Source organism: Triturus cristatus, chromosome 8 (genome assembly GCF_964204655.1).
Source record: "Triturus cristatus chromosome 8, aTriCri1.1, whole genome shotgun sequence".
NCBI lineage: Eukaryota > Metazoa > Chordata > Amphibia > Caudata > Salamandridae > Triturus > Triturus cristatus.
In genome coordinates, this window is record NC_140591.1 from 1614841803 (window position 1) to 1614859393 (window position 17591).

Below are 17591 nucleotides of genomic sequence, written 5' to 3' on the forward strand. Positions count from 1 at the left end.
TTCGGACCCGTATGGTCATACAAAGGAGAACCACCCCGTCTGAAGCTCTCTCCCGCAAAGAACAGGCAGGGTGCGTGCATGTGGCTGAGAAACTGAATGCAATAAACTTATGCACCATAACTGAAACACATGCACTGGGAAGTCACTCAATGGTCTCTCGAATGGTCTCTCAATGTGTTAAGTTTAGCAGTGAAAAAGGACATGAAACATGAAAAAAGCAGATATAGGGATTCTCTGTATTGACTGACTTCGAGCCCGTAACGAATCAAGAATGGGATGATTCCAAGATGGATATCTTGAGCTTCAGCTTCGAAAGAGAAAAAATATCCACAGTTTCAATGTAGATTGCGTCTGGAATGTGGACCTAGTATTTGATAGACAAACACATGGTTTCTACTATTTCAATTTAGATCACGCCCGGAATTTGAAGCTAGTATTACATAGACAGGTTGGGTCTACTGTTTCAATTTAGATCACGCCTGGAGTTTGGACTGGACTGTGGCTGAGGTGTATGAATGTATCATTACCAGTGCCATCACCCATGTCAATGGTCTATGAGCGGAGGTATATGACTATCTATACCAGCACCATCACCTTTGTCAACGGTGTGGCCTCTTTCCAACACATTTTTACTGTCTTTAGTCTACCTCACGGTTCTCTAAAGAGAGGGAAGATGGCCCTCATTTAGAATGCTGATGGGTTGAGCTTTTTACTCAATATGAACTGATGCCACATTTATCCTGTTGGGGTAACTAATTGTTTTTGATTGTGTTTCAGTTTACCGGCAGAGTTGCAATACACTGATAAATTAGTTTAAGTATCTACCTGAAGAAGGACCCAATGGAATGTTTTGGGAACATGAAAAAGGGGTGCTAGAACATAATTACAGGTGCATTATGAAATAGCAATTGTAATCAAGAAAAGATTAAATTGGATTTCCTACTGTTCTCTTACAAAATAAAATGAAGAGTTTTACAGAGACAATTGATTCAAGTTCTGTATTGTGGTGCTGTCTCATGGACAACTGAAAACACGGTGACCCCTGAGTCTAAAGGTGGCGCGGGAGGGAACAGGAGCCGCAGCTGAATGGTACATGAAGCTCTTGTACTGCATTGCACCATGGGGAGTTGGTAGTTACACGTGACTCTTTCAATACGACCAATGGCCAGGGAGCAGGTGATTAAAATAAGCAATACTAATTAGCAAATCTCTGCACCAGTTACTGCTGGCACTTGAAAATATAGACATTTTATACCTTATCATAATCCTGCTAAGAACGGCGGAGTGTTGGCTCGTACCACAATGTGGGCGAGGAACAGAGTGTGCAGCCAAGAGCCATTATGTGAGTGAGCATCAAAGTCGTACTGACTGGTTTTTGTTGATGGTTTTTGTAATGTCAAAGACTCCGCTAGAGGAGCTAGGCAGTCGCATGCAGCTAAGAAGCCGCGTAATGCGAGAGTGGGCGAATGCTGGAAGGTGGCGACTGGCTTAAATGAGGCTCCGCTTCACAGCGTGGATCCACATTGTGAGACTTTGCCACTGCTGCAAATGGCACCGAGCGCAGGTGATGCGAGGAGGAACATACTAACAGGTGGTGGCTGCAAATCACAGGGAGGGTGCAGTAAGAGCTACAATGTGGGGCTTGGCAGCTGTGGTACTGATGCTGTTTAATGACGCAGAGGGGAGGGGCAATACTGGTCTGTGGCGACGGCCCTAAACGAGGATCCATCTCACAGCACGGGGTCCAACAGGAACACGGCGTTACACTTTGGCACAGCTGCGTATGGCAAGTGTGATACATGGGGGCGAATACTGATGCTGTTACCTGATTTGCGTTTCACACTTACATGATGGACGAAATGGTGACTCCCGTAAAAGAGGCTCCACGTCACAGTTTGGGATGCAAGGACCGTGCCAGTGTCGCATGAGGTAAGGGGGCAAGCTGGTTTGCATACAGTGTTTCATACTCCTGACAGGATGTGTGAGGAAGATGTTGGCTGCCTTCAAATAGGCCCCCCTTCACAGTGTAGGGTGTAGTCTTATACACAGTGCAAGACTTTGCCGCTGTTGCATCTGGCAATGACACACAAGATGCAGGGGAGGTGAAAATGCTCATAAGAGGCGACTACATTAACAGCACACGGTAGAATTCAGTGTTACACGCGACCCTTTTTCCCAACTCAGTGCAGAATCTCAAGGCTTGTAGCTATAGGCAAGCCTCACGACTGAGAAAGACAAACCATGCTCGGTGAGATAACTGGACAGCAGTCAGTGTTACCAAAAACAAGCTCACTCATCATGAGTCCATGGGCTTTTATATGATGAATGAAACCTCATTCTTGCAATCATAATGAATTTGCTCTATATCTGAAATGAAGACATCTTTTTAATTATAAGGTTACAATCCTCTTTGCTTCAAAATGATCAGTCAAGTCTTGTGGCTGGAAGCAAAGGGGACAGTGGCGTAAATACCCTAAAAGGCGTTTGTTGCAGGAGTTAAAGACTAAAATGCCCCAAGATCTTGGCTATTTTGAGATCAGCAGAACAACAACTGGAAGTAGTTCTATGTAACTCTGGGCTAGAGTCACAACATACAGTTCCTCAACCATGAAAAACCAGTACCACGAATATTCCTTCTCCTACACATTCCTCTGCAGGACACACCTAGACATCACCGCTCACCCCACCGCATATCACGAGGCAGTGGTATTGGGAATATGGCCACGTTATGGTTCCCTTTATGAAAAGACATATTTACATAACTCAGACGTTTGGCTCTTTTCACTCTTAAGTGCTTTGAAGTTCTCAGTTGCCACAAATGACAACTGACATCACATTTACTCCTGGAGAATAGAGAGTATGTTCATGCACAAGTCTACCCTGTGGGTGCACAAGCTGGACAATGCTCTTATGTGCCCCGAGTCAGAGGGGGCGCGTTCGAGGTATCGGGCTCCCCACTCTCCGACTCACAAAAAACATGAGACTCCTCAGAGACTGGTTTAAGACAGCTCAGGATATGTTGGCAGCCGAGATACCACCAAGGTGATGACTGGTCGGATACTCGAACCAAGAGATGCCACTGTGGGCTAGTACTGCGCTGCTGCAGCCACAGATCTGGAAGGCCTCACAATGCCCTCATGGTCAAAGCTAGACCTTCAGGAGGTCAAAACCTTTGTGCAGAGAGATGCCATTTCTGCAAAAAACACACAGAATACCAAGATCTCATGGAAGTGACTTTTCTGATCAGGAGAAAGCGTTTTTATCCATGACAGAGAAAACCATTCCAGGGAATAAACCACAATAAGTCATCACAAGGATGGTTTAGGTCAAGATACTGCAACAAATTAGGTTTTAGCAAGGAGCTCCATGGGTAGCTGCCCTTCAAGTTCAATGTATGGGTTCCATGTACGGTAAAGAGACAAAATTACAAACGAATAACCTCCTTTTAGATCACTTCACAGGCTGGGCGGGCCGGAATTGATACTGTGACCTGCATATCACTGGCGCTATCCAAGGCAAGTGATCTATCACAAAGGCTGATTATGGTTTGGGGAAGAGTTTGCAATAGGATAAATGTGAGCTTAATGGTTAGGGTTACGGCAAGGGTTATATTCACCGAAAGGAAAAGGAATATTTGGAGTAAGATTATTTCCCTTTCGGGGAACGCCTTTGTAGTGGTTGTAAAACTGAAGTGTCACTATGGAAGAGATCGCTGTAAGGGGTTCCCAGTCTTATTATCATTGCAGTCTTTGTTAGGACCATAATTCCTCAAGAGTGATGTACCCAACTGATATTGTCGACAGTGTTCCACTGTCGACCCTGCCCCGGGGCATCTTCGTGAACTTGCAGAGCATTGACTCAGAGCAATACTGCAGGGCCATGGGCGTGCGGCTCAGAAACAAGATGCACACGCCCTGCAGACATCATTGCTAGTGCACACCCTGCAACCAACTCACTTCCCAACCAGCCTGGATACTTGGATCCAGCTTCCCTCAGGGAAACTTTCACCTTTTTCATTTACATAATCTTGGCTTGTGGTCAACCCGTGGGCTCGCCATGTGGAAATATGGATTTTTCTGATCAGTTATGTCCCCTATCTTGGACCCCAACGGTTTCATGTATGAATCACAAGTACATGTATGTTCCCTCCAGTTCCAGTTATGAAGACGCAAACACATGTGCGTCCACCGTCAACATGTCCTTTTTCAGATCCGCCATGAATGGGCCGGATATTCCATCCCTAAGTATGAAAGGCCACCGGCTTTATATGGTTCACTTATGCCATTTTACAGTCCAGGCAAGTAGGCCCTGATTCTGTCATCAAGCTTTTCTTGCCTTCTGCCTCTGAAAGCTCCAGTCTGAGCCTGCATCTGTGACCATGAACTTTGTCTCATTCCCTGCGCGGCTCACGGTGCCTGACATCAGCCTGTTGCCTGCCAAAAACTGTATTTCACCTTCGAAATTATCTGCTCCGCTCCCTGTCCAATGCATTCCTGTCTAGTAGTTTAAGTAAACATTCTTCCAGCTACCGAGCAAAAGGCCCGGCTTCTCTGTCTTTATGCAAGTAATTCATAGCCCTATTATTATGGAAGATTTCTGCCCTCGCATCTAGTGTAGACACTTAGACGCTTGTACACGCACTAACAGTCAGTATAGTCAGTATAGAATAAGATTCTACTCTAAGAGACCTCTCTTTTGGATAACATAGTTCTTTAAACATAGGATGTTAGATATGATTTGGGATTAGGTTGACTTGACCCTCCAGACTTCTGTCGCCACATGTAGAGCTAAATGTCAAGTCCCCTTCACCCCCTAGTTGCACGTCAATCATACGTCATGCTGCTGTGCGCGCATTTCTGCCAAGTATTTCTGCTGACATTGCGAAATTCTTTCATGGAACCACCCTATTATGACATCATACCGATGACGTTCTTTAGTTACACCCAGTTACGCCCACTTTTGCTACGCATGTATGTTTTATCTTTACTATCAATTGTTACGCCTCCTGCATTTACTTCACTGTAATGCCTATTGTATAAAAGTGATTACTTATCAATAAAGTATGTACTTCACTTCCTGAACCTCCGTGGTGATGGAACTTGGAGTCCACGATTCGAATCGTCCATTGGAATAAAGCCCATTCCGAACCTCTAATACCACGGATTTTGCCTCTTATTTTACTGAGCTATTTTTATTATTTTTCTGTATCAAATTAAGTCCCGGTAATTAAATTATTTACCACATGAATGGCGCCCGAACAGGGACACTTTCTCATCTCACGCGCCGGCGGTGCGTTGCAGGCCCGGTCTCCTGCCACAGCTGGACGGACAACAACGCGTACCAGCAGGATTTCCTGTATCTCCCTCCGGTCAAGCGGGGGCGACTGAGGCTGCGATCAACACCCAGACGAGGCGGTGAGAAGTGCGAAGTATCCCGACCAGAGCCTAGCTGAGAGAGCAAGATCCGAGGTATACAGAGGCCCACCAAGTTCCGAAGTTCCGAAGTTCCGAGGTTTCCGATGTTCCGAAGTTTCCGAAGTTTTCGAGTCGAGTCCAGTCCGGTCCAGTCCAGTTCAGTTCCGTTCCGAGGCCTTCCGTTCCGAGCTACCCGGTGAGTACCATTGCTGGGGAGGCGTTCTGACGTGCACATAGCCTGTGCCGGTCAAGACGGGTTTGGGTACACAAATCCGGTCTGCACTGTTTTAGCAGTGTATCTGTACTGTTTAGCAGTATATCTAGTATATCAAGTATATAAATCCAGAATAATTCAGTTAATGCCGAGTATTATGTTCTAGTGATTAAGTTTTCTTAGATCGTCATCATCATTGTTGCTCATTTAAATATTAAATGTTAAATGTGTTAATACGTCCTGCATATTGTGGTGTGAATGACTGTTCATTATTGTGTCTATTGTATTAATATTGTATTAAGTTTGTTCAAAGATCAAGTATCAGATCAGTTCTCAATATGCCGCTCTTTTCGAAACTAAGACAGATCACAACTAGAAAAGGGGTACTCGAAGAAGCTGTTCCTATTCCTCCTAGGGACACTCCAGGGTACTTCATGTATCAAAAACACGGCTTAGACGCTATATTATTCCTTGATTTATGGGTAGACTACACCAAGGAATTACCAGAAAGTCAGAAGTGGCCCGCAGCTGGGACCTGGGATGCAGAGTGCATCATGAAAGTAGAGGAAGAGTTATGGAAAAGGAAAGCTAGACAGTCACAGAAAGACGCCGTTGAGTTATGGCGTAAAGAATCTCATAGACGTACAGAAAAAGCACTCAGACAGGAGGAGAAAAATAAGGAGAAATCAAATAAAGTCCGAGAAAATATATTAATTGAAGAAGGTACACAAGTGAAATCAGAACAAATAGACAGACAAAGAAATGCCCTTATGAATGGTATGTATCCCCTTCTGGCCGAAGGATTACCTAAGGCTACTCCGGAGATACCAAAAGACTTGCCACCCCCATTATTTCCAATAAAAGTGCATCCTAAGGGGCATCCTAGAACCGCAGAAGATGTTTTTCTTTCCTCATATTTAGATGACGCAGCTCCCGAGTATGCTAACCCCGCCCCACATAGACCGTCTGCCGGGGAAGTTCAACGCCAAGATCCTGTATCTGTACCTCTACAACAACAAATCCTGACACAAGTTCCGGCAAGCACATCTGTTTCTACATCTGTTCCTACAGCTGTTTCTACAGCTGTGTCCACACCTATAGTTGCTGTATCGCGTTCAACGAATCCTTTCACGTCCGGTACCCCAGACGGGGCTACCGGAGGTGCTACCAACATTTTTTCTACGCCACCCAGAATAAATAAACTTACTTTTCAAGAATCAGCGCATCCACGTACGCCCAAACTCATAAATTCCCGCACGCTTAAGGAACTTCTTGTAGATTGTAGATATGACCCTGTGCCCGGCAAAGAGGACGAAATGATCATGGCATCATTACGTATCAGACGAGCTGCGGTGTATTTAGGGAAGCTACCAGGAATGACTATGCATCTAGATAATATATATCATTTTGTCCAAACAGGGCGAGATTCTGAATGTATTAACAGAGCTATGGAATACCAGAAAGTGGAGATACAGGGGGAACTGTTACGTTTCCTCATAAATTGTGTGATCAGAAATCAAGACCGACCGGGGGTAGATCCGGAAACAATGCAAACTCTTACCAGATGGAGCCAGAATATATCAGAAGGGAAACATGATAGGCAAACATGTATAATAGCCATGTGCCGAAAGATCCGTAAAGAAATAGAACGCATACACGAAGAGAGATTAGCGGTAGACCAGTTCGAACAAAACGAGGAGGAGGAAGGATCAGGACTGCCCACAGGACAGTCAGAAACCATAGCCTATGTAGGTAGAGGAAGATCTTGTAATAGTACTAGATGTTTTACTGACCCGATACGTCCGATATGTCCAGATAATAACAGGAATTTCCAAACACCTATAATAAATATAAGGTCCCCCGAGCATTCGTTCCAAGCCGCTGACAAATTACTCCGAGAACGAAGGGGTTATCATTTACTCGATTCTATGGATGAACAAGAATTAGCCAGGTCAGCCGTTCATTGGGTTGACAGTCCCGGAAAATATGGTGATGATACAGTAGCACACACATTTTTGAAACTCACCCCAGATGAACAGCGTTTAGCTGGGATTTATATGATTCAACAACTTCTTATACTATATAAAAGCCAACATTCAGATCCTGGTCCCTTACCCGATATATTGACTGAATTACTCACGAATAGATGGAGAGGTTCAGGTACTAAGTTAATTAGAGAAATACTAGAATCAAGAAAGCAGTACATTCTTTTTGTATGCCCAGAACATGTCTCACTGCCCATCAAGGAAAGAACGACGTATTACATGGACAGACAGAATCCCTTACGAGAAGTACACCCAATAAAGGGCGAGGACAATCAGTTTAAACGTGTATTTGTATATACGCCCATATCGAAAATAGAATTGTTAGAAATGAAGAAAGTGGTACCCAGTCATGACAAAGATCCAGCGGGTTTTCACCGAGAAATTAAAGACATGCTACTCATGGGAGAGTATACCTATCCCGACATTATGACAATATTGAAGGTATTAATGCCTGCGGGCATTTATGAAAAACTCAAGGAAAAAGAGTGGGAGGTGGGAGACCAAAAGATAGACTGGACAGCATTAGAAAATGAAGAAAAGGCCCGAGGTCCAGGTTCAGGGCTTGGGGATAAAACTAAAGCACTACCAGGTTTACTAGTACAGGTACTGCCACGTTTATTAACTACGAAAAAGGAAGACTGGGGTGCAATCTCAGCCTGTAAACAAAAGCAAGATGAAGACACTAGTGATTTCTATGCCCGATTCGAAAAATGTTTTGGTATAAATAGTGGCATAAAAGCAAGTAGCGAATCTTACCCACATCTGTTTGTGACAAAATTAGTTGAAAATTCCTTGCCCCAAGTGAAGAATAGAGTATTAAAATTCGAGAGTACCTGGCAAGGTAACACCCCATCACAAATGTTACAAATGTTACAGTATCATCACAATAGAATTAGAGAGGAACAAGAACATGAACAAAGACGCATGAAAGACACAAAAATGAAAATGCTAGTCTCCCAGACGGTTCCAGCTGAAGGTCATAAAAAGGGTACGACACAGTCCGGTGATTCAGCAGGACCTGTAAAAGGGACATGCAACTATTGTAAACAACCAGGTCATTACATACACGATTGCCCAGTCCTGAAGCGTAATATCGCCACAGGTATTACAAAAGAAAGACCACGGCCACCTAGACAGGATCAGAATGAACAAGGAGCCCCGCAGCATGCACAGTCCATGCCAGCTCCACAACAGTCTATACAGTTTGTGCCAGCTGCACCAGCGCTGCCTGTTGCTGCCACACAAACCACGACACGACAGCTGTACCAGACCGCACAGTACGACTATCCTGATTATCAACGATACGCATGAACCAGCCTAGAGAGGGAAGTTGGCTTACCCCTTATCGAGGTCCCTGTAGACCAAGAAGGACCTTATGTACATAGTGAACTATTAGGCCAAGATAGAAAATTTTTACTTGATACAGGGGCAAGTCGAACAACCATAAAACGTAGTGAAGTTCCAGGGGCACCCCTCTCAGGCTCACAGAATATTTCCCTTGGTTTTTCAGGAAAACCTATTGTTAATGAAGTATCACAGCCTCTTCCACTTACGATTGGACCCTTGACCCGAACTACAGATTTATTGCTTACTAAATCATGTCCAGAAAACTTGTTAGGTATAAAAACACTGAAAGCTCTAGGAGCTATAATATGTTGTTCTCCGGAAGGAGTAAGATTGTTTTTACGTGATTTCAAAGGTCACTATGTGTCTCGAGACATGGATCCCACACTGCAGACTTTACCTACACAGTTATGGGCACAAGGCCCTACTGATGTTGGTTGCATGAATATTACGCCATATCAAGTTACACTAAAGGCAGGAGTGGTACTACCACGAATGCGACAATACAAGTTACCACCAGATGCTGTAGTGGCTTTACTGCAAATCATTGACGAGCTCATTGCCCAAGGAGTGGTTGTGGAAACAGACTCCAATGTATGTAATTCCCCGATAATTCCGATTCTTAAACGAACAGATCCAAAGGCCCCGCCAGTATATCGATTGGTTATTGATCTGCGCGAATTGAACAAATGCATTGTGCCACAATTCCCTGTGGTCCCAGATATCTCGTCATTACTGACAGCTATTGATTCCAAAGCCACGTTCTTAACTGTAATTGATCTCAAGAATGCCTTTTTCAGCGTCCCAATAGATCCGGAAAGCCAATACCTGTTCGGATTTAGTTTAAATGGACGTAGCTTTAAATTCACACGCGCACCTCAAGGATTTACAGAAAGCCCCAGCATCTATAGCCAAGCACTGAAACGAGAACTCGACAGTATCCACATGCCAGTCAACACTGCCCTGCTTCAATATGTCGATGATCTGCTGATCACCGCTAGAAGCGAACCTGAATGTGAAAAAGCCTCACTGACGGTTTTACAATTTCTGGCCGGAAAGGGGCACAAGGTGTCCCCTTCCAAGCTGCAATTCTGTGTCCAGCGAGTTGTTTACCTTGGTCACTCGCTGTCCAAGGAGGGAAGGCAGCTTACACCAGATCGCATCCAGCTAATTGCTAATATGCCAATACCCAAGACACAAAAGGAGGTGCGGGCTTTCATAGGCCTTACTTCATATTGTAGGCAGTGGATCCCTCAGTATGCATTTCTAGCAAAACCACTCATTCAATTGACAACACAGGAGGCAGCCACATCGACTGTTCTCCCTTGGACTCAGGAACATGCACAAGCTTTTGAAAGCCTAAAGAAAGCCTTATGCCAAGCACCTGTTCTAGCAACACCATGTTACAATAAACAGTTTACACTCTTTGTTACAGAACGCGAAGGTACTGCCTTGTCAGTACTCACACAGGAACAAGCAGGATCACACAAACCATGTGCTTATTTTTCTAGTACATTAGATCCCGTAGCTCAGGCTTTGCCCGCGTGCCTAAAATCAGTGGCAGCAACAGCTTTAGCAATCAGACAAAGCGATGCCATAGTGTTAGGACATCCATTGACAGTACAAGTACCACATGCAGTAGAGGTTCTTGTGAATCGAACGCAAACACAACACTTGACTATAGCGCGACTCACTGGTTACGAATTAACATTGTTTCAGCCACATATAGAAATCAGACGCTGTAATACATTGAATCCTGCCACACTTTTACCTGTAATCGGAACAGACCCACTAGCTCACGATTGTATTGAAGTTATCACTATCACGACGAAACCCAGACAAGACTTGACAGATGTCCCATTGTCAGACCCAGACCTGACGTTGTATGTAGATGGTTCATGTATGAGAACAGGTACAGGAGAGTTAGTGGCCGCTTATGCAGTCACAACAGACACTGAAATCATTGAAACAAATTGCGTAAATACCTTGTCCGCTCAAGCAGCAGAGCTCATCGCTCTGACACAAGCCTGTATTCAAGCCACAAATAAAAAAGTCAACATATACACTGATTCACGTTATGCATTCGGAGTTGTACATGACTTCGGCGTGCTGTGGCGAGAGAGAGGTTATTTAACTTCTCACGGTGCCCACATTCAGCACGGACCCCTCATTCATGCCTTACTAGATGCAATACATCTACCCACTGCAATATCAATTATGAAATGTAAAGCTCATACGAAAGTTACTGATATCATTTCTCAAGGCAATGATCTAGCTGACAAAACAGCTAAACAGACTGCTCAAACTCAAACATCCGACATGACAAAGACAATAGTCCCGTTGCCAACACATTGTATGACGGTTAAGGATCCCGCTCTTGACGTAATTGACATACAGACACATGCTACACCAGACGAAATAAAGAAATGGACTGAATTAGGAGGGATCCAAACGGATCAAGGATGGATGACGAAGGAAAAATCTGTGTGGTTCCTTCCTGATTCAATGGTCCAAGTTATAATTAATACTGTACATAGTCCAGCACATCTAGGAGAAAAAGCTATGCTAGACAGCATTCAACACATTTGGTTCAACAAACATTTACGAGCCGCAGCTAAACAAAAAGTTTGTACCTGTATGATCTGTTGTCAGTTTAACCCAGGAAAAAGCATTCCCGTAGAACAGGGTGGATTTCAGCCTCCTGATCACCCTTTTGAAGTCCTCCAGATGGATTATATCCAGATGGAACGATGTCGAGGATTCAAATATGTTCTCGTAGTTGTCTGTGCTCTTTCCCGTTGGACAGAGGCATACCCGGTTTCAGATTACACTGCCCCGACTACTGCCAAACAGTTAGTTCGAGAATTCTTCCCACGGTACGGTTTACCACGTGTTGTCTACTCAGATAACGGCCAGCCGTTTTCATCCGAACTAATGAAACACGTTTCACTTTTGTTAGGCTATCAGTGGAAATTTCACTGTGTCCGACACCCCGAGGCAGCAGGTCTCGTGGAAAGACATAATCAGACCGTGAAAATTAGATTGTCCAAAATATGCAGAGAGAAAGGTGTCGACTGGGTAGTAGCCTTACCCGTTGCACTCTTTTACATGAGAATGGTAGCACACTCTCGAACAGGGCTATCCCCTTATGAGGTGATCTTCGGTAGACCACCAAATATGTGGGGGACGCCTATACCACGCAAAATAACTGATATTGACTGTAATATGCTGACAGATTACTTGGCTTCCTTGATGTCTGCACTACAATCTTGTCGTTCACAGGTAGCTGCAGCCTTTCCCGACAACACCGAGGTGAAACCACATGACGTAATTCCAGGGGATTTAGTTCTAGTGAGGAACTTTGATCGGAAGTCCCAACTGGATCCTAGGTGGAAGTCGCCTCAGCTCGTATTGCTAACGACGAGGACAGCCGTGAAGATCGAAGGTCGAAAAGGCTGGATACATTCAAGTCATATCAAGAAATTTCATGGACTACCGTCAGATGTAAATGACACACCTTGCGTGTCTTCCCCGATTGACTCAAAACTTCCTTTGGTTGAACTGAATAGCCATGAACTATACAAACTAAAACTCAGGTCTAACCAGTCAGGCAATTTGATTATTTAAGTCCTCTCCAAGGTGAATCGGTCGAATTTGTCTCTGACATGTATCCCCTGGACCTGTATAGAGAAAGAAACAGAAGGATAAAACTGAAACGACATGCGTACTGTAAATCACTGCGTAGTCATTGCACAATGACGTTATTAATTTTGTTTTTCTTAAGTCTTTTAATAATTACTGCAAGTATATTGTTGCACATATATTATCCTATTTCTAGACATGTTTATAATGTTACTGCTGAACATTCTTTTAGTGAATTACCTCCGCATGAGTTGTCCTATAGATTTGCGCTGCGCAATAACACGTTTATTAGTATGTTACATCATTCCCATCAGGTTAGCAATGCTACAAATTGTTGGATATGTGGCCGACTCCCTCCCTATCAGAATTATAAAGGAATTCTACCTCTCTTTCCATACCCGTTCACACACAACGGCTCCTGTGGAGCATGGTTTAGTTTAATTAATTCCCTAGATTCAAATTCTGCAGTTTATCAAGACAACTGGGTATGGGGAAATTTGAACTTAGTTTTGCTTAAAGTCTGCTACCCTAACAAGGAGGGACTTCCCAAAAGAACAGGAACTGATCTAGAAAATGAAGTGTATGGATTAGGTAATTTTACGCTTAATCTTATGATCCTAAATGTCGAATCCGAAGCTACTCCAATTTTGCCCGCTATGTCAATATTTCCAGTAAAAGGTGAATTATGTGTAAGAAAGAATGGTTCCATACATATGGGCCATAGTAGATGCACCACTGTAATAGAATTTAGTGATCAAGGCAAGTCTACATTTAGAGCTTCCCGCCATTCCTATTTCATATGTGGTCAGACGGCATATATACGTCTGCCTCTAGATTGGGATGGTACCTGCTACATCGGATTCCTTTTGCCACCTGTTTTCCTAGCTCCTCCTGATTATCACAGAAATACTCATTTAGTACACAATAGAGAAAGGAGAGATCTCCCAATAGTCGATTACACTGAAACAGCATGGGAAAAATACACAGATTTCAATAAAGGTCTTTTTCCCTATATAGGTACAGTTACCTATAGTAAACTGATACGTAGATTAACCAGAACCCTTGAAGCAGTAGTGAACGAAACTATTTCCGCCTTAGGCAATTTAACAGAAGAGCAGTCTGCTATGCGGATTGTTGTGCTTCAAAATCGTCTTGTCCTTGACGTCATCCTGGCCGATAGGGGCGGAGCTTGTAGGGTCATCGGATCAAGTTGTTGCATTTTCATACCAGAAAATTCGCCATCTGTATATAAAGCCATAACTCGCCTTCATAAGATTGTAAGCCAGATACACCAGAATCCAGGCACCTGGACTTGGTCCGGTTGGATTTGGAGTGTATTATCTACCTTTGGATGGAAGGTCCTATCCTTCCTAGGTATTGGCTTTCTCATACTATTCAGTTGCTGTCTATGTCTACAATGTGGACCAGCGATCTGTGGTCTGTGTGCCACATCGTGTATTCCACCACCAAGATTTCATTCATCCCAGAAGAAAAAAGAAGAACAAATGATGCTATATGAACAGATCAACGGATTGATGAAGATTGATATCTCTTAACGGGCAAGTAGGGGACAAGGAGGGAATGTGGAAATATGGATTTTTCTGATCAGTTATGTCCCCTATCTTGGACCCCAACGGTTTCATGTATGAATCACAAGTACATGTATGTTCCCTCCAGTTCCAGTTATGAAGACGCAAACACATGTGCGTCCACCGTCAACATGTCCTTTTTCAGATCCGCCATGAATGGGCCGGATATTCCATCCCTAAGTATGAAAGGCCACCGGCTTTATATGGTTCACTTATGCCATTTTACAGTCCAGGCAAGTAGGCCCTGATTCTGTCATCAAGCTTTTCTTGCCTTCTGCCTCTGAAAGCTCCAGTCTGAGCCTGCATCTGTGACCATGAACTTTGTCTCATTCCCTGCGCGGCTCACGGTGCCTGACATCAGCCTGTTGCCTGCCAAAAACTGTATTTCACCTTCGAAATTATCTGCTCCGCTCCCTGTCCAATGCATTCCTGTCTAGTAGTTTAAGTAAACATTCTTCCAGCTACCGAGCAAAAGGCCCGGCTTCTCTGTCTTTATGCAAGTAATTCATAGCCCTATTATTATGGAAGATTTCTGCCCTCGCATCTAGTGTAGACACTTAGACGCTTGTACACGCACTAACAGTCAGTATAGTCAGTATAGAATAAGATTCTACTCTAAGAGACCTCTCTTTTGGATAACATAGTTCTTTAAACATAGGATGTTAGATATGATTTGGGATTAGGTTGACTTGACCCTCCAGACTTCTGTCGCCACATGTAGAGCTAAATGTCAAGTCCCCTTCACCCCCTAGTTGCACGTCAATCATACGTCATGCTGCTGTGCGCGCATTTCTGCCAAGTATTTCTGCTGACATTGCGAAATTCTTTCATGGAACCACCCTATTATGACATCATACCGATGACGTTCTTTAGTTACACCCAGTTACGCCCACTTTTGCTACGCATGTATGTTTTATCTTTACTATCAATTGTTACGCCTCCTGCATTTACTTCACTGTAATGCCTATTGTATAAAAGTGATTACTTATCAATAAAGTATGTACTTCACTTCCTGAACCTCCGTGGTGATGGAACTTGGAGTCCACGATTCGAATCGTCCATTGGAATAAAGCCCATTCCGAACCTCTAATACCACGGATTTTGCCTCTTATTTTACTGAGCTATTTTTATTATTTTTCTGTATCAAATTAAGTCCCGGTAATTAAATTATTTACCACAGCCAGATACTCTGTCTGCTCATTACTCTCCTTCTCATCCTTCCAGGTTCTTTAACAACAGTGCAAACACAACCGGATCAGATCTTGTGCCAATCTGACAGTGCAATCCCAAATTAAACAGCTGCTGGCCTCGTCAACCATGCTCTTCTTCATGAAACATTTCACACCCATCCATCAAGGGGTTGCTAAGGAATAGGGGGTCCCAAAACTGTGATTTCTCATGTTAATTTCCATAGAAAATGTTGGGAAGCGCTACTGAAAAACACGACTGAACTGAACTATACCAAATTTGGCAAGAATCTAGAATTTTAATCAGAAAGCAAACTTTTTGTTATTTGATGTAAATCTCTTAGCCGTTTGAGAAATTTGCATTTAAAGAGATGCCGAGCGTGGTCCTGAAGGGGTTAAAAAGAAAGTGATATCTGGAATGTAGGTGTCTGCATATGCTTTGAATGACCACTTCAAAAAGAACTAGTCAGTCCTGATTGGCTGGTCACAACCTGATCAATACATTGTTGCAGACATCACAGAACTCAGGGACATGATCCCTACAGCCTGAAAATGAATTAAAATAATATAAGGGGGAGTAAACCCTAACCCCAAATGGCATGTTGTGGGGTCCCAAAGGTCAGCTCCTTAACTGGATGGTCACAACATTGACAACCTGTTGTGGTTGACAACCTGTTGTGGCAGCCATTACAGGACTCGGAGATATGGTACCCATTTAAATGGATGTTGTGAAAGTCTTTTTAGGAGGTTGACCAAACGGAGCACATATAAAGTGTGATAACACATTTTAAACACTTATAAATGATTTGTTAGTGGTACTATACTAATTTTAGGAATTGTGGTGTATTCTAAGGTGATTTTACCCTGCTCAACCGCTGGGATTTGAGGACCCATGTTTGAGAGAAAACTGTTTTTCTCTTGGTTTTCTCAGAGGCGATGGAAGATGCACCAGGAGCAAAGATGAGTATATTTTCTGCAAATTCACACTACTTTCGTCAGTCATATGAGAATAAAGTCTGACATACTGAGTAAAGCATGTACTTACAGCAGCAGCACCTGTCAGCTGATTCACGACGTTCTACTTCAGCCTCCCAGAGTGCTTGAACGAACAACTAGAGCGCTAACATTCTGTACTTATTAAAGAAGTGTGGCACACCTGAAGCAATCTTGATATAATCAAAGCTGTTAAACTGAAAGCATTGAACAAAATGAGGGGGTTTGTTTTGTTATAGAAATTATGGTCAGTGCTGTAGAAAGCAAAATTAGGACATCTTTTTATGAGTTCTCAAATACTTTCCTCATCCATTTCAGTAAAACATTGACATGCAGATTGAAACATGTACTTCCAACACCAGCAGCAGACTCCCTAGTGATCAATGGCAGCATCACCACAGACCGCTAATGAACAACTAGAGCGCTAACATTTGTATTAAAAAAACTGAGAGGCACTTCTGAATGCCATTTTATTGAAATAAGAGTTGTTAAATTTACAGCCTGTCTTGAAAAGCAAGCTGATGTAAATGAGCACTGGGATGTTAAACAAGGCTTGAAAGCAGAGGGCTAAAATGTTAGGAAATGTTAGGAGAGGAGTGGGCTATTATTTTTGTAATTTGAGGCATAAAGTATTTTTAAAGAAGATAAAAATAATTAGCGCAAGATGTCTGCATAAGTACAGCATCCCCTTTCCACATCGGTTTACTCAGCCTACCCATGTTCTCAGTTTATTAACTGCTCCCCAATTCTAAAGTTCTGACATTTTGGAGATATACATTAAAAAACCTAGAAATTCACTAAAAAAACTAACGTTAAAGTGAAGTTTTAGTTAGATGTTGAAGCACGGTAAAAACAAAAACTTTTGAAATTCACCAGTTCTAGTTTACTGAGCTAACTGCGCCTCTGCCATGCCCGGCTTATGGCCTCACACATCAAATTGCTCATGAAATGTTAAAAGACATCTTCAATGACATCACTGATGACGTCTCAAATGACATCACTGATGACATCAGTGAGAACATCATAGCCATATACAATTCGGAGTTACTGAGTATACTCGTGTTGGTTGATCGCATGGAAATAGGGTAAGCCCTGGAGACAAGTGGAATTGTGTATTTGGAAAGTTATACAATTCACCGGATACAAATTACTAAAGTTTGGGA

At 43.2% G+C, this 17591-nt stretch overlaps 1 protein-coding gene and 1 long non-coding RNA gene across 3 annotated transcripts in view; one reads left to right on the forward strand and one right to left on the reverse strand.

Annotated features, from left to right (window-relative positions):
* Positions 1-17591, forward strand: part of LOC146806336 (uncharacterized) — a 467136-nt gene that overhangs the window by 447861 nt on the left and 1684 nt on the right. The gene's annotated exons all lie outside the window — the stretch shown is intronic.
* TRIM3 (tripartite motif containing 3) overlaps positions 1-17591 on the reverse strand; it is a 306160-nt gene that overhangs the window by 29172 nt on the left and 259397 nt on the right. The gene's annotated exons all lie outside the window — the stretch shown is intronic.